Source organism: Lactuca serriola, chromosome 1, assembly GCF_051521515.1.
Source record: "Lactuca serriola cultivar US96UC23 chromosome 1, Lser_US96UC23_V15, whole genome shotgun sequence".
Classification (NCBI taxonomy): domain Eukaryota; kingdom Viridiplantae; phylum Streptophyta; class Magnoliopsida; order Asterales; family Asteraceae; genus Lactuca; species Lactuca serriola.
Window position 1 is genome coordinate 207,510,425 of NC_136408.1, and position 17,461 is coordinate 207,527,885.

The 17,461-nt window shown below is 50.8% G+C and overlaps 52 non-coding genes across 52 annotated transcripts; all 52 read left to right on the forward strand.

Moving 5' to 3' along the window:
- The first annotated feature begins 76 nt into the window (after positions 1-76).
- LOC145083938 (5S ribosomal RNA) lies at positions 77-195 on the forward strand. Its single transcript, XR_013698399.1, has one exon. It is a non-coding gene; the product is annotated as a 5S ribosomal RNA (ribosomal RNA).
- Positions 196-412: 217 nt separating this feature from the next.
- Positions 413-531, forward strand: LOC145081829 (5S ribosomal RNA). The gene has a single exon (XR_013696371.1). It is a non-coding gene; the product is annotated as a 5S ribosomal RNA (ribosomal RNA).
- A 218-nt stretch (positions 532-749) lies between these two features.
- Positions 750-868, forward strand: LOC145084834 (5S ribosomal RNA). The gene has a single exon (XR_013699262.1). It is a non-coding gene; the product is annotated as a 5S ribosomal RNA (ribosomal RNA).
- Positions 869-1,086: 218 nt separating this feature from the next.
- Positions 1,087-1,205, forward strand: LOC145082839 (5S ribosomal RNA). Its single transcript, XR_013697341.1, has one exon. It is a non-coding gene; the product is annotated as a 5S ribosomal RNA (ribosomal RNA).
- A 218-nt stretch (positions 1,206-1,423) lies between these two features.
- LOC145084706 (5S ribosomal RNA) lies at positions 1,424-1,542 on the forward strand. The gene has a single exon (XR_013699138.1). It is a non-coding gene; the product is annotated as a 5S ribosomal RNA (ribosomal RNA).
- Positions 1,543-1,761: 219 nt separating this feature from the next.
- Positions 1,762-1,880, forward strand: LOC145081830 (5S ribosomal RNA). Its single transcript, XR_013696372.1, has one exon. It is a non-coding gene; the product is annotated as a 5S ribosomal RNA (ribosomal RNA).
- A 218-nt stretch (positions 1,881-2,098) lies between these two features.
- Positions 2,099-2,217, forward strand: LOC145081831 (5S ribosomal RNA). Its single transcript, XR_013696373.1, has one exon. It is a non-coding gene; the product is annotated as a 5S ribosomal RNA (ribosomal RNA).
- A 218-nt stretch (positions 2,218-2,435) lies between these two features.
- LOC145081832 (5S ribosomal RNA) lies at positions 2,436-2,554 on the forward strand. Its single transcript, XR_013696374.1, has one exon. It is a non-coding gene; the product is annotated as a 5S ribosomal RNA (ribosomal RNA).
- Positions 2,555-2,772: 218 nt separating this feature from the next.
- Positions 2,773-2,891, forward strand: LOC145081833 (5S ribosomal RNA). Its single transcript, XR_013696375.1, has one exon. It is a non-coding gene; the product is annotated as a 5S ribosomal RNA (ribosomal RNA).
- Positions 2,892-3,109: 218 nt separating this feature from the next.
- LOC145081834 (5S ribosomal RNA) lies at positions 3,110-3,228 on the forward strand. Its single transcript, XR_013696376.1, has one exon. It is a non-coding gene; the product is annotated as a 5S ribosomal RNA (ribosomal RNA).
- A 218-nt stretch (positions 3,229-3,446) lies between these two features.
- Positions 3,447-3,565, forward strand: LOC145083939 (5S ribosomal RNA). The gene has a single exon (XR_013698400.1). It is a non-coding gene; the product is annotated as a 5S ribosomal RNA (ribosomal RNA).
- Positions 3,566-3,782: 217 nt separating this feature from the next.
- On the forward strand, positions 3,783-3,901 carry LOC145081835 (5S ribosomal RNA). The gene has a single exon (XR_013696377.1). It is a non-coding gene; the product is annotated as a 5S ribosomal RNA (ribosomal RNA).
- A 218-nt stretch (positions 3,902-4,119) lies between these two features.
- On the forward strand, positions 4,120-4,238 carry LOC145084835 (5S ribosomal RNA). The gene has a single exon (XR_013699263.1). It is a non-coding gene; the product is annotated as a 5S ribosomal RNA (ribosomal RNA).
- Positions 4,239-4,456: 218 nt separating this feature from the next.
- Positions 4,457-4,575, forward strand: LOC145082840 (5S ribosomal RNA). Its single transcript, XR_013697342.1, has one exon. It is a non-coding gene; the product is annotated as a 5S ribosomal RNA (ribosomal RNA).
- A 218-nt stretch (positions 4,576-4,793) lies between these two features.
- LOC145081836 (5S ribosomal RNA) lies at positions 4,794-4,912 on the forward strand. Its single transcript, XR_013696378.1, has one exon. It is a non-coding gene; the product is annotated as a 5S ribosomal RNA (ribosomal RNA).
- A 217-nt stretch (positions 4,913-5,129) lies between these two features.
- On the forward strand, positions 5,130-5,248 carry LOC145084563 (5S ribosomal RNA). The gene has a single exon (XR_013699005.1). It is a non-coding gene; the product is annotated as a 5S ribosomal RNA (ribosomal RNA).
- Positions 5,249-5,466: 218 nt separating this feature from the next.
- On the forward strand, positions 5,467-5,585 carry LOC145081837 (5S ribosomal RNA). Its single transcript, XR_013696379.1, has one exon. It is a non-coding gene; the product is annotated as a 5S ribosomal RNA (ribosomal RNA).
- Positions 5,586-5,803: 218 nt separating this feature from the next.
- LOC145081839 (5S ribosomal RNA) lies at positions 5,804-5,922 on the forward strand. The gene has a single exon (XR_013696381.1). It is a non-coding gene; the product is annotated as a 5S ribosomal RNA (ribosomal RNA).
- Positions 5,923-6,139: 217 nt separating this feature from the next.
- Positions 6,140-6,258, forward strand: LOC145081840 (5S ribosomal RNA). Its single transcript, XR_013696382.1, has one exon. It is a non-coding gene; the product is annotated as a 5S ribosomal RNA (ribosomal RNA).
- A 218-nt stretch (positions 6,259-6,476) lies between these two features.
- On the forward strand, positions 6,477-6,595 carry LOC145081841 (5S ribosomal RNA). The gene has a single exon (XR_013696383.1). It is a non-coding gene; the product is annotated as a 5S ribosomal RNA (ribosomal RNA).
- Positions 6,596-6,813: 218 nt separating this feature from the next.
- Positions 6,814-6,932, forward strand: LOC145081842 (5S ribosomal RNA). Its single transcript, XR_013696384.1, has one exon. It is a non-coding gene; the product is annotated as a 5S ribosomal RNA (ribosomal RNA).
- A 219-nt stretch (positions 6,933-7,151) lies between these two features.
- LOC145081843 (5S ribosomal RNA) lies at positions 7,152-7,270 on the forward strand. Its single transcript, XR_013696385.1, has one exon. It is a non-coding gene; the product is annotated as a 5S ribosomal RNA (ribosomal RNA).
- A 218-nt stretch (positions 7,271-7,488) lies between these two features.
- Positions 7,489-7,607, forward strand: LOC145081844 (5S ribosomal RNA). The gene has a single exon (XR_013696386.1). It is a non-coding gene; the product is annotated as a 5S ribosomal RNA (ribosomal RNA).
- A 217-nt stretch (positions 7,608-7,824) lies between these two features.
- Positions 7,825-7,943, forward strand: LOC145081845 (5S ribosomal RNA). The gene has a single exon (XR_013696387.1). It is a non-coding gene; the product is annotated as a 5S ribosomal RNA (ribosomal RNA).
- A 218-nt stretch (positions 7,944-8,161) lies between these two features.
- LOC145085094 (5S ribosomal RNA) lies at positions 8,162-8,280 on the forward strand. The gene has a single exon (XR_013699508.1). It is a non-coding gene; the product is annotated as a 5S ribosomal RNA (ribosomal RNA).
- A 218-nt stretch (positions 8,281-8,498) lies between these two features.
- LOC145081846 (5S ribosomal RNA) lies at positions 8,499-8,617 on the forward strand. The gene has a single exon (XR_013696388.1). It is a non-coding gene; the product is annotated as a 5S ribosomal RNA (ribosomal RNA).
- Positions 8,618-8,836: 219 nt separating this feature from the next.
- Positions 8,837-8,955, forward strand: LOC145081847 (5S ribosomal RNA). Its single transcript, XR_013696389.1, has one exon. It is a non-coding gene; the product is annotated as a 5S ribosomal RNA (ribosomal RNA).
- A 217-nt stretch (positions 8,956-9,172) lies between these two features.
- LOC145081848 (5S ribosomal RNA) lies at positions 9,173-9,291 on the forward strand. Its single transcript, XR_013696390.1, has one exon. It is a non-coding gene; the product is annotated as a 5S ribosomal RNA (ribosomal RNA).
- A 217-nt stretch (positions 9,292-9,508) lies between these two features.
- LOC145081850 (5S ribosomal RNA) lies at positions 9,509-9,627 on the forward strand. The gene has a single exon (XR_013696392.1). It is a non-coding gene; the product is annotated as a 5S ribosomal RNA (ribosomal RNA).
- A 218-nt stretch (positions 9,628-9,845) lies between these two features.
- Positions 9,846-9,964, forward strand: LOC145081851 (5S ribosomal RNA). Its single transcript, XR_013696393.1, has one exon. It is a non-coding gene; the product is annotated as a 5S ribosomal RNA (ribosomal RNA).
- Positions 9,965-10,182: 218 nt separating this feature from the next.
- On the forward strand, positions 10,183-10,301 carry LOC145081852 (5S ribosomal RNA). Its single transcript, XR_013696394.1, has one exon. It is a non-coding gene; the product is annotated as a 5S ribosomal RNA (ribosomal RNA).
- Positions 10,302-10,518: 217 nt separating this feature from the next.
- On the forward strand, positions 10,519-10,637 carry LOC145081853 (5S ribosomal RNA). The gene has a single exon (XR_013696395.1). It is a non-coding gene; the product is annotated as a 5S ribosomal RNA (ribosomal RNA).
- A 218-nt stretch (positions 10,638-10,855) lies between these two features.
- LOC145081854 (5S ribosomal RNA) lies at positions 10,856-10,974 on the forward strand. Its single transcript, XR_013696396.1, has one exon. It is a non-coding gene; the product is annotated as a 5S ribosomal RNA (ribosomal RNA).
- Positions 10,975-11,191: 217 nt separating this feature from the next.
- On the forward strand, positions 11,192-11,310 carry LOC145081855 (5S ribosomal RNA). Its single transcript, XR_013696397.1, has one exon. It is a non-coding gene; the product is annotated as a 5S ribosomal RNA (ribosomal RNA).
- A 218-nt stretch (positions 11,311-11,528) lies between these two features.
- Positions 11,529-11,647, forward strand: LOC145081856 (5S ribosomal RNA). The gene has a single exon (XR_013696398.1). It is a non-coding gene; the product is annotated as a 5S ribosomal RNA (ribosomal RNA).
- A 217-nt stretch (positions 11,648-11,864) lies between these two features.
- On the forward strand, positions 11,865-11,983 carry LOC145081857 (5S ribosomal RNA). Its single transcript, XR_013696399.1, has one exon. It is a non-coding gene; the product is annotated as a 5S ribosomal RNA (ribosomal RNA).
- Positions 11,984-12,200: 217 nt separating this feature from the next.
- LOC145081858 (5S ribosomal RNA) lies at positions 12,201-12,319 on the forward strand. Its single transcript, XR_013696400.1, has one exon. It is a non-coding gene; the product is annotated as a 5S ribosomal RNA (ribosomal RNA).
- A 218-nt stretch (positions 12,320-12,537) lies between these two features.
- Positions 12,538-12,656, forward strand: LOC145081859 (5S ribosomal RNA). The gene has a single exon (XR_013696401.1). It is a non-coding gene; the product is annotated as a 5S ribosomal RNA (ribosomal RNA).
- A 218-nt stretch (positions 12,657-12,874) lies between these two features.
- LOC145081861 (5S ribosomal RNA) lies at positions 12,875-12,993 on the forward strand. The gene has a single exon (XR_013696403.1). It is a non-coding gene; the product is annotated as a 5S ribosomal RNA (ribosomal RNA).
- A 217-nt stretch (positions 12,994-13,210) lies between these two features.
- On the forward strand, positions 13,211-13,329 carry LOC145081862 (5S ribosomal RNA). Its single transcript, XR_013696404.1, has one exon. It is a non-coding gene; the product is annotated as a 5S ribosomal RNA (ribosomal RNA).
- A 217-nt stretch (positions 13,330-13,546) lies between these two features.
- Positions 13,547-13,665, forward strand: LOC145081863 (5S ribosomal RNA). Its single transcript, XR_013696405.1, has one exon. It is a non-coding gene; the product is annotated as a 5S ribosomal RNA (ribosomal RNA).
- Positions 13,666-13,883: 218 nt separating this feature from the next.
- LOC145081864 (5S ribosomal RNA) lies at positions 13,884-14,002 on the forward strand. The gene has a single exon (XR_013696406.1). It is a non-coding gene; the product is annotated as a 5S ribosomal RNA (ribosomal RNA).
- A 217-nt stretch (positions 14,003-14,219) lies between these two features.
- Positions 14,220-14,338, forward strand: LOC145081865 (5S ribosomal RNA). The gene has a single exon (XR_013696407.1). It is a non-coding gene; the product is annotated as a 5S ribosomal RNA (ribosomal RNA).
- Positions 14,339-14,556: 218 nt separating this feature from the next.
- LOC145081867 (5S ribosomal RNA) lies at positions 14,557-14,675 on the forward strand. The gene has a single exon (XR_013696409.1). It is a non-coding gene; the product is annotated as a 5S ribosomal RNA (ribosomal RNA).
- Positions 14,676-14,893: 218 nt separating this feature from the next.
- LOC145081868 (5S ribosomal RNA) lies at positions 14,894-15,012 on the forward strand. Its single transcript, XR_013696410.1, has one exon. It is a non-coding gene; the product is annotated as a 5S ribosomal RNA (ribosomal RNA).
- A 219-nt stretch (positions 15,013-15,231) lies between these two features.
- Positions 15,232-15,350, forward strand: LOC145081869 (5S ribosomal RNA). The gene has a single exon (XR_013696411.1). It is a non-coding gene; the product is annotated as a 5S ribosomal RNA (ribosomal RNA).
- A 218-nt stretch (positions 15,351-15,568) lies between these two features.
- On the forward strand, positions 15,569-15,687 carry LOC145081870 (5S ribosomal RNA). Its single transcript, XR_013696412.1, has one exon. It is a non-coding gene; the product is annotated as a 5S ribosomal RNA (ribosomal RNA).
- A 217-nt stretch (positions 15,688-15,904) lies between these two features.
- On the forward strand, positions 15,905-16,023 carry LOC145081871 (5S ribosomal RNA). The gene has a single exon (XR_013696413.1). It is a non-coding gene; the product is annotated as a 5S ribosomal RNA (ribosomal RNA).
- Positions 16,024-16,241: 218 nt separating this feature from the next.
- LOC145081873 (5S ribosomal RNA) lies at positions 16,242-16,360 on the forward strand. The gene has a single exon (XR_013696415.1). It is a non-coding gene; the product is annotated as a 5S ribosomal RNA (ribosomal RNA).
- Positions 16,361-16,578: 218 nt separating this feature from the next.
- On the forward strand, positions 16,579-16,697 carry LOC145081874 (5S ribosomal RNA). Its single transcript, XR_013696416.1, has one exon. It is a non-coding gene; the product is annotated as a 5S ribosomal RNA (ribosomal RNA).
- Positions 16,698-16,916: 219 nt separating this feature from the next.
- LOC145081875 (5S ribosomal RNA) lies at positions 16,917-17,035 on the forward strand. The gene has a single exon (XR_013696417.1). It is a non-coding gene; the product is annotated as a 5S ribosomal RNA (ribosomal RNA).
- Positions 17,036-17,253: 218 nt separating this feature from the next.
- LOC145081877 (5S ribosomal RNA) lies at positions 17,254-17,372 on the forward strand. The gene has a single exon (XR_013696418.1). It is a non-coding gene; the product is annotated as a 5S ribosomal RNA (ribosomal RNA).
- The last annotated feature ends 89 nt before the right edge of the window (positions 17,373-17,461 follow it).

A 17,461-nucleotide genomic window follows, 5' to 3' on the forward strand; every position in this document is an offset into this window, starting at 1 on the left:
CCACGCCTCGCGTACGAAAGCAAACGACGTTCTGCGTCTTGTAAGACATAAAAACAATAAGCATGGATAGTATTTCGGGTGCGATCATACCAGCACTAATGCACCGGATCCCATCAGAACTCCGCAGTTAAGCGTGCTTGGGCGAGAGTAGTACTAGGATGGGTGACCCCCTGGGAAGTCCTCGTGTTGCACCACCTTTTTCGTTGCCCGTTTGCGTTTTTTTAGGTTTTAGGTGCGTTTTTTTTTCTTTCTTGCTATGTCTATGCTCGGGCGGCATCCGGTTCATCGTTGATTGTTTCCGCGTTTCCCGAACGGAGCCGATCCCTCACGTGGGTCCCACGCCTCGCGTACGAAAGCAAACGACGTTCTGCGTCTTGTAAGACATAAAAACAATAAGCATGGATAGTATTTCGGGTGCGATCATACCAGCACTAATGCACCGGATCCCATCAGAACTCCGCAGTTAAGCGTGCTTGGGCGAGAGTAGTACTAGGATGGGTGACCCCCTGGGAAGTCCTCGTGTTGCACCCCCTTTTTCGTTGCCCGTTTGCGTTTTTTTAGGTTTTAGGTGCGTTTTTTTTTTCTTTCTTGCTATGTCTATGCTCGGGCGGCATCCGGTTCATCGTTGATTGTTTCCGCGTTTCCCGAACGGAGCCGATCCCTCACGTGGGTCCCACGCCTCGCGTACGAAAGCAAACGACGTTCTGCGTCTTGTAAGACATAAAAACAATAAGCATGGATAGTATTTCGGGTGCGATCATACCAGCACTAATGCACCGGATCCCATCAGAACTCCGCAGTTAAGCGTGCGTGGGCGAGAGTAGTACTAGGACGGGTGACCCCCTGGGAAGTCCTCGTGTTGCACCCCCTTTTTCGTTGCCCGTTTGCGTTTTTTTAGGTTTTAGGTGCGTTTTTTTTTTCTTTCTTGCTATGTCTATGCTCGGGCGGCATCCGGTTCATCGTTGATTGTTTCCGCGTTTCCCGAACGGAGCCGATCCCTCACGTGGGTCCCACGCCTCGCGTTCGAAAGCAAACGACGTTCTGCGTCTTGTAAGACATAAAAACAATAAGCATGGATAGTATTTCGGGTGCGATCATACCGGCACTAATGCACCGGATCCCATCAGAACTCCGCAGTTAAGCGTGCTTGGGCGAGAGTAGTACTAGGATGGGTGACCCCCTGGGAAGTCCTCGTGTTGCACCCCCTTTTTCGTTGCCCGTTTGCGTTTTTTTAGGTTTTAGGTGCGTTTTTTTTTTCTTTCTTGCTATGTCTATGCTCGGGCGGCATCCGGTTCATCGTTGATTGTTTCCGCGTTTCCCGAACGGAGCCGATCCCTCACGTGGGTCCCACGCCTCGCGTACGAAAGCAAACGACGTTCTGCGTCTTGTAAGACATAAAAACAATAAGCATGGATAGTATTTCGGGTGCGATCATACCAGCACTAATGCACCGGATCCCATCAGAACTCCGCATTTAAGCGTGCTTGGGCGAGAGTAGTACTAGGATGGGTGACCCCCTGGGAAGTCCTCGTGTTGCACCCCCTTTTTCGTTGCCCGTTTGCGTTTTTTTAGGTTTTAGGTGCGTTTTTTTTTTTCTTTCTTGCTATGTCTATGCTCGGGCGGCATCCGGTTCATCGTTGATTGTTTCCGCGTTTCCCGAACGGAGCCGATCCCTCACGTGGGTCCCACGCCTCGCGTTCGAAAGCAAACGACGTTCTGCGTCTTGTAAGACATAAAAACAATAAGCATGGATAGTATTTCGGGTGCGATCATACCAGCACTAATGCACCGGATCCCATCAGAACTCCGCAGTTAAGCGTGCTTGGGCGAGAGTAGTACTAGGATGGGTGACCCCCTGGGAAGTCCTCGTGTTGCACCCCCTTTTTCGTTGCCCGTTTGCGTTTTTTTAGGTTTTAGGTGCGTTTTTTTTTTCTTTCTTGCTATGTCTATGCTCGGGCGGCATCCGGTTCATCGTTGATTGTTTCCGCGTTTCCCGAACGGAGCCGATCCCTCACGTGGGTCCCACGCCTCGCGTACGAAAGCAAACGACGTTCTGCGTCTTGTAAGACATAAAAACAATAAGCATGGATAGTATTTCGGGTGCGATCATACCAGCACTAATGCACCGGATCCCATCAGAACTCCGCAGTTAAGCGTGCTTGGGCGAGAGTAGTACTAGGATGGGTGACCCCCTGGGAAGTCCTCGTGTTGCACCCCCTTTTTCGTTGCCCGTTTGCGTTTTTTTAGGTTTTAGGTGCGTTTTTTTTTTCTTTCTTGCTATGTCTATGCTCGGGCGGCATCCGGTTCATCGTTGATTGTTTCCGCGTTTCCCGAACGGAGCCGATCCCTCACGTGGGTCCCACGCCTCGCGTACGAAAGCAAACGACGTTCTGCGTCTTGTAAGACATAAAAACAATAAGCATGGATAGTATTTCGGGTGCGATCATACCAGCACTAATGCACCGGATCCCATCAGAACTCCGCAGTTAAGCGTGCTTGGGCGAGAGTAGTACTAGGATGGGTGACCCCCTGGGAAGTCCTCGTGTTGCACCCCCTTTTTCGTTGCCCGTTTGCGTTTTTTTAGGTTTTAGGTGCGTTTTTTTTTTCTTTCTTGCTATGTCTATGCTCGGGCGGCATCCGGTTCATCGTTGATTGTTTCCGCGTTTCCCGAACGGAGCCGATCCCTCACGTGGGTCCCACGCCTCGCGTTCGAAAGCAAACGACGTTCTGCGTCTTGTAAGACATAAAAACAATAAGCATGGATAGTATTTCGGGTGCGATCATACCAGCACTAATGCACCGGATCCCATCAGAACTCCGCAGTTAAGCGTGCTTGGGCGAGAGTAGTACTAGGATGGGTGACCCCCTGGGAAGTCCTCGTGTTGCACCCCCTTTTTCGTTGCCCGTTTGCGTTTTTTTAGGTTTTAGGTGCGTTTTTTTTTTCTTTCTTGCTATGTCTATGCTCGGGCGGCATCCGGTTCATCGTTGATTGTTTCCGCGTTTCCCGAACGGAGCCGATCCCTCACGTGGGTCCCACGCCTCGCGTTCGAAAGCAAACGACGTTCTGCGTCTTGTAAGACATAAAAACAATAAGCATGGATAGTATTTCGGGTGCGATCATACCAGCACTAATGCACCGGATCCCATCAGAACTCCGCAGTTAAGCGTGCTTGGGCGAGAGTAGTACTAGGATGGGTGACCCCCTGGGAAGTCCTCGTGTTGCACCCCCTTTTTCGTTGCCCGTTTGCGTTTTTTTAGGTTTTAGGTGCGTTTTTTTTTTCTTTCTTGCTATGTCTATGCTCGGGCGGCATCCGGTTCATCGTTGATTGTTTCCGCGTTTCCCGAACGGAGCCGATCCCTCACGTGGGTCCCACGCCTCGCGTACGAAAGCAAACGACGTTCTGCGTCTTGTAAGACATAAAAACAATAAGCATGGATAGTATTTCGGGTGCGATCATACCAGCACTAATGCACCGGATCCCATCAGAACTCCGCAGTTAAGCGTGCTTGGGCGAGAGTAGTACTAGGATGGGTGACCCCCTGGGAAGTCCTCGTGTTGCACCACCTTTTTCGTTGCCCGTTTGCGTTTTTTTAGGTTTTAGGTGCGTTTTTTTTTCTTTCTTGCTATGTCTATGCTCGGGCGGCATCCGGTTCATCGTTGATTGTTTCCGCGTTTCCCGAACGGAGCCGATCCCTCACGTGGGTCCCACGCCTCGCGTACGAAAGCAAACGACGTTCTGCGTCTTGTAAGACATAAAAACAATAAGCATGGATAGTATTTCGGGTGCGATCATACCAGCACTAATGCACCGGATCCCATCAGAACTCCGCAGTTAAGCGTGCTTGGGCGAGAGTAGTACTAGGATGGGTGACCCCCTGGGAAGTCCTCGTGTTGCACCCCCTTTTTCGTTGCCCGTTTGCGTTTTTTTAGGTTTTAGGTGCGTTTTTTTTTTCTTTCTTGCTATGTCTATGCTCGGGCGGCATCCGGTTCATCGTTGATTGTTTCCGCGTTTCCCGAACGGAGCCGATCCCTCACGTGGGTCCCACGCCTCGCGTACGAAAGCAAACGACGTTCTGCGTCTTGTAAGACATAAAAACAATAAGCATGGATAGTATTTCGGGTGCGATCATACCAGCACTAATGCACCGGATCCCATCAGAACTCCGCAGTTAAGCGTGCGTGGGCGAGAGTAGTACTAGGACGGGTGACCCCCTGGGAAGTCCTCGTGTTGCACCCCCTTTTTCGTTGCCCGTTTGCGTTTTTTTAGGTTTTAGGTGCGTTTTTTTTTTCTTTCTTGCTATGTCTATGCTCGGGCGGCATCCGGTTCATCGTTGATTGTTTCCGCGTTTCCCGAACGGAGCCGATCCCTCACGTGGGTCCCACGCCTCGCGTTCGAAAGCAAACGACGTTCTGCGTCTTGTAAGACATAAAAACAATAAGCATGGATAGTATTTCGGGTGCGATCATACCGGCACTAATGCACCGGATCCCATCAGAACTCCGCAGTTAAGCGTGCTTGGGCGAGAGTAGTACTAGGATGGGTGACCCCCTGGGAAGTCCTCGTGTTGCACCCCCTTTTTCGTTGCCCGTTTGCGTTTTTTTAGGTTTTAGGTGCGTTTTTTTTTTCTTTCTTGCTATGTCTATGCTCGGGCGGCATCCGGTTCATCGTTGATTGTTTCCGCGTTTCCCGAACGGAGCCGATCCCTCACGTGGGTCCCACGCCTCGCGTACGAAAGCAAACGACGTTCTGCGTCTTGTAAGACATAAAAACAATAAGCATGGATAGTATTTCGGGTGCGATCATACCAGCACTAATGCACCGGATCCCATCAGAACTCCGCAGTTAAGCGTGCTTGGGCGAGAGTAGTACTAGGATGGGTGACCCCCTGGGAAGTCCTCGTGTTGCACCCCCTTTTTCGTTGCCCGTTTGCGTTTTTTTAGGTTTTAGGTGCGTTTTTTTTTCTTTCTTGCTATGTCTATGCTCGGGCGGCATCCGGTTCATCGTTGATTGTTTCCGCGTTTCCCGAACGGAGTCGATCCCTCACGTGGGTCCCACGCCTCGCGTACGAAAGCAAACGACGTTCTGCGTCTTGTAAGACATAAAAACAATAAGCATGGATAGTATTTCGGGTGCGATCATACCAGCACTAATGCACCGGATCCCATCAGAACTCCGCAGTTAAGCGTGCTTGGGCTAGAGTAGTACTAGGATGGGTGACCCCCTGGGAAGTCCTCGTGTTGCACCCCCTTTTTCGTTGCCCGTTTGCGTTTTTTTAGGTTTTAGGTGCGTTTTTTTTTTCTTTCTTGCTATGTCTATGCTCGGGCGGCATCCGGTTCATCGTTGATTGTTTCCGCGTTTCCCGAACGGAGCCGATCCCTCACGTGGGTCCCACGCCTCGCGTACGAAAGCAAACGACGTTCTGCGTCTTGTAAGACATAAAAACAATAAGCATGGATAGTATTTCGGGTGCGATCATACCAGCACTAATGCACCGGATCCCATCAGAACTCCGCAGTTAAGCGTGCTTGGGCGAGAGTAGTACTAGGATGGGTGACCCCCTGGGAAGTCCTCGTGTTGCACCCCCTTTTTCGTTGCCCGTTTGCGTTTTTTTAGGTTTTAGGTGCGTTTTTTTTTTCTTTCTTGCTATGTCTATGCTCGGGCGGCATCCGGTTCATCGTTGATTGTTTCCGCGTTTCCCGAACGGAGCCGATCCCTCACGTGGGTCCCACGCCTCGCGTTCGAAAGCAAACGACGTTCTGCGTCTTGTAAGACATAAAAACAATAAGCATGGATAGTATTTCGGGTGCGATCATACCAGCACTAATGCACCGGATCCCATCAGAACTCCGCAGTTAAGCGTGCTTGGGCGAGAGTAGTACTAGGATGGGTGACCCCCTGGGAAGTCCTCGTGTTGCACCCCCTTTTTCGTTGCCCGTTTGCGTTTTTTTAGGTTTTAGGTGCGTTTTTTTTTCTTTCTTGCTATGTCTATGCTCGGGCGGCATCCGGTTCATCGTTGATTGTTTCCGCGTTTCCCGAACGGAGCCGATCCCTCACGTGGGTCCCACGCCTCGCGTACGAAAGCAAACGACGTTCTGCGTCTTGTAAGACATAAAAACAATAAGCATGGATAGTATTTCGGGTGCGATCATACCAGCACTAATGCACCGGATCCCATCAGAACTCCGCAGTTAAGCGTGCTTGGGCGAGAGTAGTACTAGGATGGGTGACCCCCTGGGAAGTCCTCGTGTTGCACCCCCTTTTTCGTTGCCCGTTTGCGTTTTTTTAGGTTTTAGGTGCGTTTTTTTTTTCTTTCTTGCTATGTCTATGCTCGGGCGGCATCCGGTTCATCGTTGATTGTTTCCGCGTTTCCCGAACGGAGCCGATCCCTCACGTGGGTCCCACGCCTCGCGTACGAAAGCAAACGACGTTCTGCGTCTTGTAAGACATAAAAAGAATAAGCATGGATAGTATTACGGGTGCGATCATACCAGCACTAATGCACCGGATCCCATCAGAACTCCGCAGTTAAGCGTGCTTGGGCGAGAGTAGTACTAGGATGGGTGACCCCCTGGGAAGTCCTCGTGTTGCACCCCCTTTTTCGTTGCCCGTTTGCGTTTTTTTAGGTTTTAGGTGCGTTTTTTTTTTCTTTCTTGCTATGTCTATGCTCGGGCGGCATCCGGTTCATCGTTGATTGTTTCCGCGTTTCCCGAACGGAGCCGATCCCTCACGTGGGTCCCACGCCTCGCGTACGAAAGCAAACGACGTTCTGCGTCTTGTAAGACATAAAAACAATAAGCATGGATAGTATTTCGGGTGCGATCATACCAGCACTAATGCACCGGATCCCATCAGAACTCCGCAGTTAAGCGTGCTTGGGCGAGAGTAGTACTAGGATGGGTGACCCCCTGGGAAGTCCTCGTGTTGCACCCCCTTTTTCGTTGCCCGTTTGCGTTTTTTTAGGTTTTAGGTGCGTTTTTTTTTTTCTTTCTTGCTATGTCTATGCTCGGGCGGCATCCGGTTCATCGTTGATTGTTTCCGCGTTTCCCGAACGGAGCCGATCCCTCACGTGGGTCCCACGCCTCGCGTACGAAAGCAAACGACGTTCTGCGTCTTGTAAGACATAAAAACAATAAGCATGGATAGTATTTCGGGTGCGATCATACCAGCACTAATGCACCGGATCCCATCAGAACTCCGCAGTTAAGCGTGCTTGGGCGAGAGTAGTACTAGGATGGGTGACCCCCTGGGAAGTCCTCGTGTTGCACCCCCTTTTTCGTTGCCCGTTTGCGTTTTTTTAGGTTTTAGGTGCGTTTTTTTTTTCTTTCTTGCTATGTCTATGCTCGGGCGGCATCCGGTTCATCGTTGATTGTTTCCGCGTTTCCCGAACGGAGCCGATCCCTCACGTGGGTCCCACGCCTCGCGTTCGAAAGCAAACGACGTTCTGCGTCTTGTAAGACATAAAAACAATAAGCATGGATAGTATTTCGGGTGCGATCATACCAGCACTAATGCACCGGATCCCATCAGAACTCCGCAGTTAAGCGTGCTTGGGCGAGAGTAGTACTAGGATGGGTGACCCCCTGGGAAGTCCTCGTGTTGCACCCCCTTTTTCGTTGCCCGTTTGCGTTTTTTTAGGTTTTAGGTGCGTTTTTTTTTCTTTCTTGCTATGTCTATGCTCGGGCGGCATCCGGTTCATCGTTGATTGTTTCCGCGTTTCCCGAACGGAGCCGATCCCTCACGTGGGTCCCACGCCTCGCGTACGAAAGCAAACGACGTTCTGCGTCTTGTAAGACATAAAAACAATAAGCATGGATAGTATTTCGGGTGCGATCATACCAGCACTAATGCACCGGATCCCATCAGAACTCCGCAGTTAAGCGTGCTTGGGCGAGAGTAGTACTAGGATGGGTGACCCCCTGGGAAGTCCTCGTGTTGCACCCCCTTTTTCGTTGCCCGTTTGCGTTTTTTTAGGTTTTAGGTGCGTTTTTTTTTTCTTTCTTGCTATGTCTATGCTCGGGCGGCATCCGGTTCATCGTTGATTGTTTCCGCGTTTCCCGAACGGAGCCGATCCCTCACGTGGGTCCCACGCCTCGCGTACGAAAGCAAACGACGTTCTGCGTCTTGTAAGACATAAAAAGAATAAGCATGGATAGTATTACGGGAGCGATCATACCAGCACTAATGCACCGGATCCCATCAGAACTCCGCAGTTAAGCGTGCTTGGGCGAGAGTAGTAATAGGATGGGTGACCCCCTGGGAAGTCCTCGTGTTGCACCCCCTTTTTCGTTGCCCGTTTGCGTTTTTTTAGGTTTTAGGTGCGTTTTTTTTTTCTTTCTTGCTATGTCTATGCTCGGGCGGCATCCGGTTCATCGTTGATTGTTTCCGCGTTTCCCGAACGGAGCCGATCCCTCACGTGGGTCCCACGCCTCGCGTACGAAAGCAAACGACGTTCTGCGTCTTGTAAGACATAAAAACAATAAGCATGGATAGTATTTCGGGTGCGATCATACCAGCACTAATGCACCGGATCCCATCAGAACTCCGCAGTTAAGCGTGCTTGGGCGAGAGTAGTACTAGGATGGGTGACCCCCTGGGAAGTCCTCGTGTTGCACCCCCTTTTTCGTTGCCCGTTTGCGTTTTTTTAGGTTTTAGGTGCGTTTTTTTTTTTCTTTCTTGCTATGTCTATGCTCGGGCGGCATCCGGTTCATCGTTGATTGTTTCCGCGTTTCCCGAACGGAGCCGATCCCTCACGTGGGTCCCACGCCTCGCGTACGAAAGCAAACGACGTTCTGCGTCTTGTAAGACATAAAAACAATAAGCATGGATAGTATTTCGGGTGCGATCATACCAGCACTAATGCACCGGATCCCATCAGAACTCCGCAGTTAAGCGTGCTTGGGCGAGAGTAGTACTAGGATGGGTGACCCCCTGGGAAGTCCTCGTGTTGCACCCCTTTTTCGTTGCCCGTTTGCGTTTTTTTAGGTTTTAGGTGCGTTTTTTTTTTCTTTCTTGCTATGTCTATGCTCGGGCGGCATCCGGTTCATCGTTGATTGTTTCCGCGTTTCCCGAACGGAGCCGATCCCTCACGTGGGTCCCACGCCTCGCGTACGAAAGCAAACGACGTTCTGCGTCTTGTAAGACATAAAAACAATAAGCATGGATAGTATTTCGGGTGCGATCATACCAGCACTAATGCACCGGATCCCATCAGAACTCCGCAGTTAAGCGTGCTTGGGCGAGAGTAGTACTAGGATGGGTGACCCCCTGGGAAGTCCTCGTGTTGCACCCCCTTTTTCGTTGCCCGTTTGCGTTTTTTTAGGTTTTAGGTGCGTTTTTTTTTCTTTCTTGCTATGTCTATGCTCGGGCGGCATCCGGTTCATCGTTGATTGTTTCCGCGTTTCCCGGACGGAGCCGATCCCTCACGTGGGTCCCACGCCTCGCGTACGAAAGCAAACGACGTTCTGCGTCTTGTAAGACATAAAAACAATAAGCATGGATAGTATTTCGGGTGCGATCATACCAGCACTAATGCACCGGATCCCATCAGAACTCCGCAGTTAAGCGTGCTTGGGCGAGAGTAGTACTAGGATGGGTGACCCCCTGGGAAGTCCTCGTGTTGCACCCCCTTTTTCGTTGCCCGTTTGCGTTTTTTTAGGTTTTAGGTGCGTTTTTTTTTTCTTTCTTGCTATGTCTATGCTCGGGCGGCATCCGGTTCATCGTTGATTGTTTCCGCGTTTCCCGAACGGAGCCGATCCCTCACGTGGGTCCCACGCCTCGCGTTCGAAAGCAAACGACGTTCTGCGTCTTGTAAGACATAAAAACAATAAGCATGGATAGTATTTCGGGTGCGATCATACCAGCACTAATGCACCGGATCCCATCAGAACTCCGCAGTTAAGCGTGCTTGGGCGAGAGTAGTACTAGGATGGGTGACCCCCTGGGAAGTCCTCGTGTTGCACCCCCTTTTTCGTTGCCCGTTTGCGTTTTTTTAGGTTTTAGGTGCGTTTTTTTTTTCTTTCTTGCTATGTCTATGCTCGGGCGGCATCCGGTTCATCGTTGATTGTTTCCGCGTTTCCCGAACGGAGCCGATCCCTCACGTGGGTCCCACGCCTCGCGTACGAAAGCAAACGACGTTCTGCGTCTTGTAAGACATAAAAACAATAAGCATGGATAGTATTTCGGGTGCGATCATACCAGCACTAATGCACCGGATCCCATCAGAACTCCGCAGTTAAGCGTGCTTGGGCGAGAGTAGTACTAGGATGGGTGACCCCCTGGGAAGTCCTCGTGTTGCACCCCCTTTTTCGTTGCCCGTTTGCGTTTTTTTAGGTTTTAGGTGCGTTTTTTTTTCTTTCTTGCTATGTCTATGCTCGGGCGGCATCCGGTTCATCGTTGATTGTTTCCGCGTTTCCCGGACGGAGCCGATCCCTCACGTGGGTCCCACGCCTCGCGTACGAAAGCAAACGACGTTCTGCGTCTTGTAAGACATAAAAACAATAAGCATGGATAGTATTTCGGGTGCGATCATACCAGCACTAATGCACCGGATCCCATCAGAACTCCGCAGTTAAGCGTGCTTGGGCGAGAGTAGTACTAGGATGGGTGACCCCCTGGGAAGTCCTCGTGTTGCACCCCCTTTTTCGTTGCCCGTTTGCGTTTTTTTAGGTTTTAGGTGCGTTTTTTTTTTCTTTCTTGCTATGTCTATGCTCGGGCGGCATCCGGTTCATCGTTGATTGTTTCCGCGTTTCCCGAACGGAGCCGATCCCTCACGTGGGTCCCACGCCTCGCGTTCGAAAGCAAACGACGTTCTGCGTCTTGTAAGACATAAAAACAATAAGCATGGATAGTATTTCGGGTGCGATCATACCAGCACTAATGCACCGGATCCCATCAGAACTCCGCAGTTAAGCGTGCTTGGGCGAGAGTAGTACTAGGATGGGTGACCCCCTGGGAAGTCCTCGTGTTGCACCCCCTTTTTCGTTGCCCGTTTGCGTTTTTTTAGGTTTTAGGTGCGTTTTTTTTTCTTTCTTGCTATGTCTATGCTCGGGCGGCATCCGGTTCATCGTTGATTGTTTCCGCGTTTCCCGAACGGAGCCGATCCCTCACGTGGGTCCCACGCCTCGCGTACGAAAGCAAACGACGTTCTGCGTCTTGTAAGACATAAAAACAATAAGCATGGATAGTATTTCGGGTGCGATCATACCAGCACTAATGCACCGGATCCCATCAGAACTCCGCAGTTAAGCGTGCTTGGGCGAGAGTAGTACTAGGATGGGTGACCCCCTGGGAAGTCCTCGTGTTGCACCCCCTTTTTCGTTGCCCGTTTGCGTTTTTTTAGGTTTTAGGTGCGTTTTTTTTTTCTTTCTTGCTATGTCTATGCTCGGGCGGCATCCGGTTCATCGTTGATTGTTTCCGCGTTTCCCGAACGGAGCCGATCCCTCACGTGGGTCCCACGCCTCGCGTACGAAAGCAAACGACGTTCTGCGTCTTGTAAGACATAAAAAGAATAAGCATGGATAGTATTACGGGTGCGATCATACCAGCACTAATGCACCGGATCCCATCAGAACTCCGCAGTTAAGCGTGCTTGGGCGAGAGTAGTACTAGGATGGGTGACCCCCTGGGAAGTCCTCGTGTTGCACCCCCTTTTTCGTTGCCCGTTTGCGTTTTTTTAGGTTTTAGGTGCGTTTTTTTTTCTTTCTTGCTATGTCTATGCTCGGGCGGCATCCGGTTCATCGTTGATTGTTTCCGCGTTTCCCGAACGGAGCCGATCCCTCACGTGGGTCCCACGCCTCGCGTTCGAAAGCAAACGACGTTCTGCGTCTTGTAAGACATAAAAACAATAAGCATGGATAGTATTTCGGGTGCGATCATACCAGCACTAATGCACCGGATCCCATCAGAACTCCGCAGTTAAGCGTGCTTGGGCGAGAGTAGTACTAGGATGGGTGACCCCCTGGGAAGTCCTCGTGTTGCACCCCCTTTTTCGTTGCCCGTTTGCGTTTTTTTAGGTTTTAGGTGCGTTTTTTTTTCTTTCTTGCTATGTCTATGCTCGGGCGGCATCCGGTTCATCGTTGATTGTTTCCGCGTTTCCCGAACGGAGCCGATCCCTCACGTGGGTCCCACGCCTCGCGTACGAAAGCAAACGACGTTCTGCGTCTTGTAAGACATAAAAACAATAAGCATGGATAGTATTTCGGGTGCGATCATACCAGCACTAATGCACCGGATCCCATCAGAACTCCGCAGTTAAGCGTGCTTGGGCGAGAGTAGTACTAGGATGGGTGACCCCCTGGGAAGTCCTCGTGTTGCACCCCCTTTTTCGTTGCCCGTTTGCGTTTTTTTAGGTTTTAGGTGCGTTTTTTTTTTCTTTCTTGCTATGTCTATGCTCGGGCGGCATCCGGTTCATCGTTGATTGTTTCCGCGTTTCCCGAACGGAGCCGATCCCTCACGTGGGTCCCACGCCTCGCGTACGAAAGCAAACGACGTTCTGCGTCTTGTAAGACATAAAAACAATAAGCATGGATAGTATTTCGGGTGCGATCATACCAGCACTAATGCACCGGATCCCATCAGAACTCCGCAGTTAAGCGTGCTTGGGCGAGAGTAGTACTAGGATGGGTGACCCCCTGGGAAGTCCTCGTGTTGCACCCCCTTTTTCGTTGCCCGTTTGCGTTTTTTTAGGTTTTAGGTGCGTTTTTTTTTTCTTTCTTGCTATGTCTATGCTCGGGCGGCATCCGGTTCATCGTTGATTGTTTCCGCGTTTCCCGAACGGAGCCGATCCCTCACGTGGGTCCCACGCCTCGCGTTCGAAAGCAAACGACGTTCTGCGTCTTGTAAGACATAAAAACAATAAGCATGGATAGTATTTCGGGTGCGATCATACCAGCACTAATGCACCGGATCCCATCAGAACTCCGCAGTTAAGCGTGCTTGGGCGAGAGTAGTACTAGGATGGGTGACCCCCTGGGAAGTCCTCGTGTTGCACCCCCTTTTTCGTTGCCCGTTTGCGTTTTTTTAGGTTTTAGGTGCGTTTTTTTTTCTTTCTTGCTATGTCTATGCTCGGGCGGCATCCGGTTCATCGTTGATTGTTTCCGCGTTTCCCGAACGGAGCCGATCCCTCACGTGGGTCCCACGCCTCGCGTACGAAAGCAAACGACGTTCTGCGTCTTGTAAGACATAAAAACAATAAGCATGGATAGTATTTCGGGTGCGATCATACCAGCACTAATGCACCGGATCCCATCAGAACTCCGCAGTTAAGCGTGCTTGGGCGAGAGTAGTACTAGGATGGGTGACCCCCTGGGAAGTCCTCGTGTTGCACCCCCTTTTTCGTTGCCCGTTTGCGTTTTTTTAGGTTTTAGGTGCGTTTTTTTTTCTTTCTTGCTATGTCTATGCTCGGGCGGCATCCGGTTCATCGTTGATTGTTTCCGCGTTTCCCGGACGGAGCCGATCCCTCACGTGGGTCCCACGCCTCGCGTACGAAAGCAAACGACGTTCTGCGTCTTGTAAGACATAAAAACAATAAGCATGGATAGTATTTCGGGTGCGATCATACCAGCACTAATGCACCGGATCCCATCAGAACTCCGCAGTTAAGCGTGCTTGGGCGAGAGTAGTACTAGGATGGGTGACCCCCTGGGAAGTCCTCGTGTTGCACCCCCTTTTTCGTTGCCCGTTTGCGTTTTTTTAGGTTTTAGGTGCGTTTTTTTTTTCTTTCTTGCTATGTCTATGCTCGGGCGGCATCCGGTTCATCGTTGATTGTTTCCGCGTTTCCCGAACGGAGCCGATCCCTCACGTGGGTCCCACGCCTCGCGTTCGAAAGCAAACGACGTTCTGCGTCTTGTAAGACATAAAAACAATAAGCATGGATAGTATTTCGGGTGCGATCATACCAGCACTAATGCACCGGATCCCATCAGAACTCCGCAGTTAAGCGTGCTTGGGCGAGAGTAGTACTAGGATGGGTGACCCCCTGGGAAGTCCTCGTGTTGCACCCCCTTTTTCGTTGCCCGTTTGCGTTTTTTTAGGTTTTAGGTGCGTTTTTTTTTCTTTCTTGCTATGTCTATGCTCGGGCGGCATCCGGTTCATCGTTGATTGTTTCCGCGTTTCCCGAACGGAGCCGATCCCTCACGTGGGTCCCACGCCTCGCGTACGAAAGCAAACGACGTTCTGCGTCTTGTAAGACATAAAAACAATAAGCATGGATAGTATTTCGGGTGCGATCATACCAGCACTAATGCACCGGATCCCATCAGAACTCCGCAGTTAAGCGTGCTTGGGCGAGAGTAGTACTAGGATGGGTGACCCCCTGGGAAGTCCTCGTGTTGCACCCCCTTTTTCGTTGCCCGTTTGCGTTTTTTTAGGTTTTAGGTGCGTTTTTTTTTTCTTTCTTGCTATGTCTATGCTCGGGCGGCATCCGGTTCATCGTTGATTGTTTCCGCGTTTCCCGAACGGAGCCGATCCCTCACGTGGGTCCCACGCCTCGCGTACGAAAGCAAACGACGTTCTGCGTCTTGTAAGACATAAAAAGAATAAGCATGGATAGTATTACGGGTGCGATCATACCAGCACTAATGCACCGGATCCCATCAGAACTCCGCAGTTAAGCGTGCTTGGGCGAGAGTAGTACTAGGATGGGTGACCCCCTGGGAAGTCCTCGTGTTGCACCCCCTTTTTCGTTGCCCGTTTGCGTTTTTTTAGGTTTTAGGTGCGTTTTTTTTTTCTTTCTTGCTATGTCTATGCTCGGGCGGCATCCGGTTCATCGTTGATTGTTTCCGCGTTTCCCGAACGGAGCCGATCCCTCACGTGGGTCCCACGCCTCGCGTACGAAAGCAAACGACGTTCTGCGTCTTGTAAGACATAAAAACAATAAGCATGGATAGTATTTCGGGTGCGATCATACCAGCACTAATGCACCGGATCCCATCAGAACTCCGCAGTTAAGCGTGCTTGGGCGAGAGTAGTACTAGGATGGGTGACCCCCTGGGAAGTCCTCGTGTTGCACCCCCTTTTTCGTTGCCCGTTTGCGTTTTTTTAGGTTTTAGGTGCGTTTTTTTTTTTCTTTCTTGCTATGTCTATGCTCGGGCGGCATCCGGTTCATCGTTGATTGTTTCCGCGTTTCCCGAACGGAGCCGATCCCTCACGTGGGTCCCACGCCTCGCGTACGAAAGCAAACGACGTTCTGCGTCTTGTAAGACATAAAAACAATAAGCATGGATAGTATTTCGGGTGCGATCATACCAGCACTAATGCACCGGATCCCATCAGAACTCCGCAGTTAAGCGTGCTTGGGCGAGAGTAGTACTAGGATGGGTGACCCCCTGGGAAGTCCTCGTGTTGCACCCCCTTTTTCGTTGCCCGTTTGCGTTTTTTTAGGTTTTAGGTGCGTTTTTTTTTTCTTTCTTGCTATGTCTATGCTCGGGCGGCATCCGGTTCATCGTTGATTGTTTCCGCGTTTCCCGAACGGAGCCGATCCCTCACGTGGGTCCCACGCCTCGCGTTCGAAAGCAAACGACGTTCTGCGTCTTGTAAGACATAAAAACAATAAGCATGGATAGTATTTCGGGTGCGATCATACCAGCACTAATGCACCGGATCCCATCAGAACTCCGCAGTTAAGCGTGCTTGGGCGAGAGTAGTACTAGGATGGGTGACCCCCTGGGAAGTCCTCGTGTTGCACCCCCTTTTTCGTTGCCCGTTTGCGTTTTTTTAGGTTTTAGGTGCGTTTTTTTTTCTTTCTTGCTATGTCTATGCTCGGGCGGCATCCGGTTCATCGTTGATTGTTTCCGCGTTTCCCGAACGGAGCCGATCCCTCACGTGGGTCCCACGCCTCGCGTACGAAAGCAAACGACGTTCTGCGTCTTGTAAGACATAAAAACAATAAGCATGGATAGTATTTCGGGTGCGATCATACCAGCACTAATGCACCGGATCCCATCAGAACTCCGCAGTTAAGCGTGCTTGGGCGAGAGTAGTACTAGGATGGGTGACCCCCTGGGAAGTCCTCGTGTTGCACCCCCTTTTTCGTTGCCCGTTTGCGTTTTTTTAGGTTTTAGGTGCGTTTTTTTTTTCTTTCTTGCTATGTCTATGCTCGGGCGGCATCCGGTTCATCGTTGATTGTTTCCGCGTTTCCCGAACGGAGCCGATCCCTCACGTGGGTCCCACGCCTCGCGTACGAAAGCAAACGACGTTCTGCGTCTTGTAAGACATAAAAAGAATAAGCATGGATAGTATTACGGGTGCGATCATACCAGCACTAATGCACCGGATCCCATCAGAACTCCGCAGTTAAGCGTGCTTGGGCGAGAGTAGTACTAGGATGGGTGACCCCCTGGGAAGTCCTCGTGTTGCACCCCCTTTTTCGTTGCCCGTTTGCGTTTTTTTAGGTTTTAGGTGCGTTTTTTTTTTCTTTCTTGCTATGTCTATGCTCGGGCGGCATCCGGTTCATCGTTGATTGTTTCCGCGTTTCCCGAACGGAGCCGATCCCTCACGTGGGTCCCACGCCTCGCGTACGAAAGCAAACGACGTTCTGCGTCTTGTAAGACATAAAAACAATAAGCATGGATAGTATTTCGGGTGCGATCATACCAGCACTAATGCACCGGATCCCATCAGAACTCCGCAGTTAAGCGTGCTTGGGCGAGAGTAGTACTAGGATGGGTGACCCCCTGGGAAGTCCTCGTGTTGCACCCCCTTTTTCGTTGCCCGTTTGCGTTTTTTTAGGTTTTAGGTGCGTTTTTTTTTTTCTTTCTTGCTATGTCTATGCTCGGGCGGCATCCGGTTCATCGTTGATTGTTTCCGCGTTTCCCGAACGGAGCCGATCCCTCACGTGGGTCCCACGCCTCGCGTACGAAAGCAAACGACGTTCTGCGTCTTGTAAGACATAAAAACAATAAGCATGGATAGTATTTCGGGTGCGATCATACCAGCACTAATGCACCGGATCCCATCAGAACTCCGCAGTTAAGCGTGCTTGGGCGAGAGTAGTACTAGGATGGGTGACCCCCTGGGAAGTCCTCGTGTTGCACCCCCTTTTTCGTTGCCCGTTTGCGTTTTTTTAGGTTTTAGGTGCGTTTTTTTTTTCTTTCTTGCTATGTCTATGCTCGGGCGGCATCCGGTTCATCGTTGATTGTTTCCGCGTTTCCCGAACGGAGCCGATCCCTCACGTGGGTCCCACGCCTCGCGTACGAAAGCAAACGACGTTCTGCGTCTTGTAAGACATAAAAACAATAAGCATGGATAGTATTTCGGGTGCGATCATACCAGCACTAATGCACCGGATCCCATCAGAACTCCGCAGTTAAGCGTGCTTGGGCGAGAGTAGTACTAGGATGGGTGACCCCCTGGGAAGTCCTCGTGTTGCACCCCCTTTTTCGTTGCCCGTTTGCGTTTTTTTAGGTTTTAGGTGCGTTTTTTTTTCTTTCTTGCTATGTCTATGCTCGGGCGGCATCCGGTTC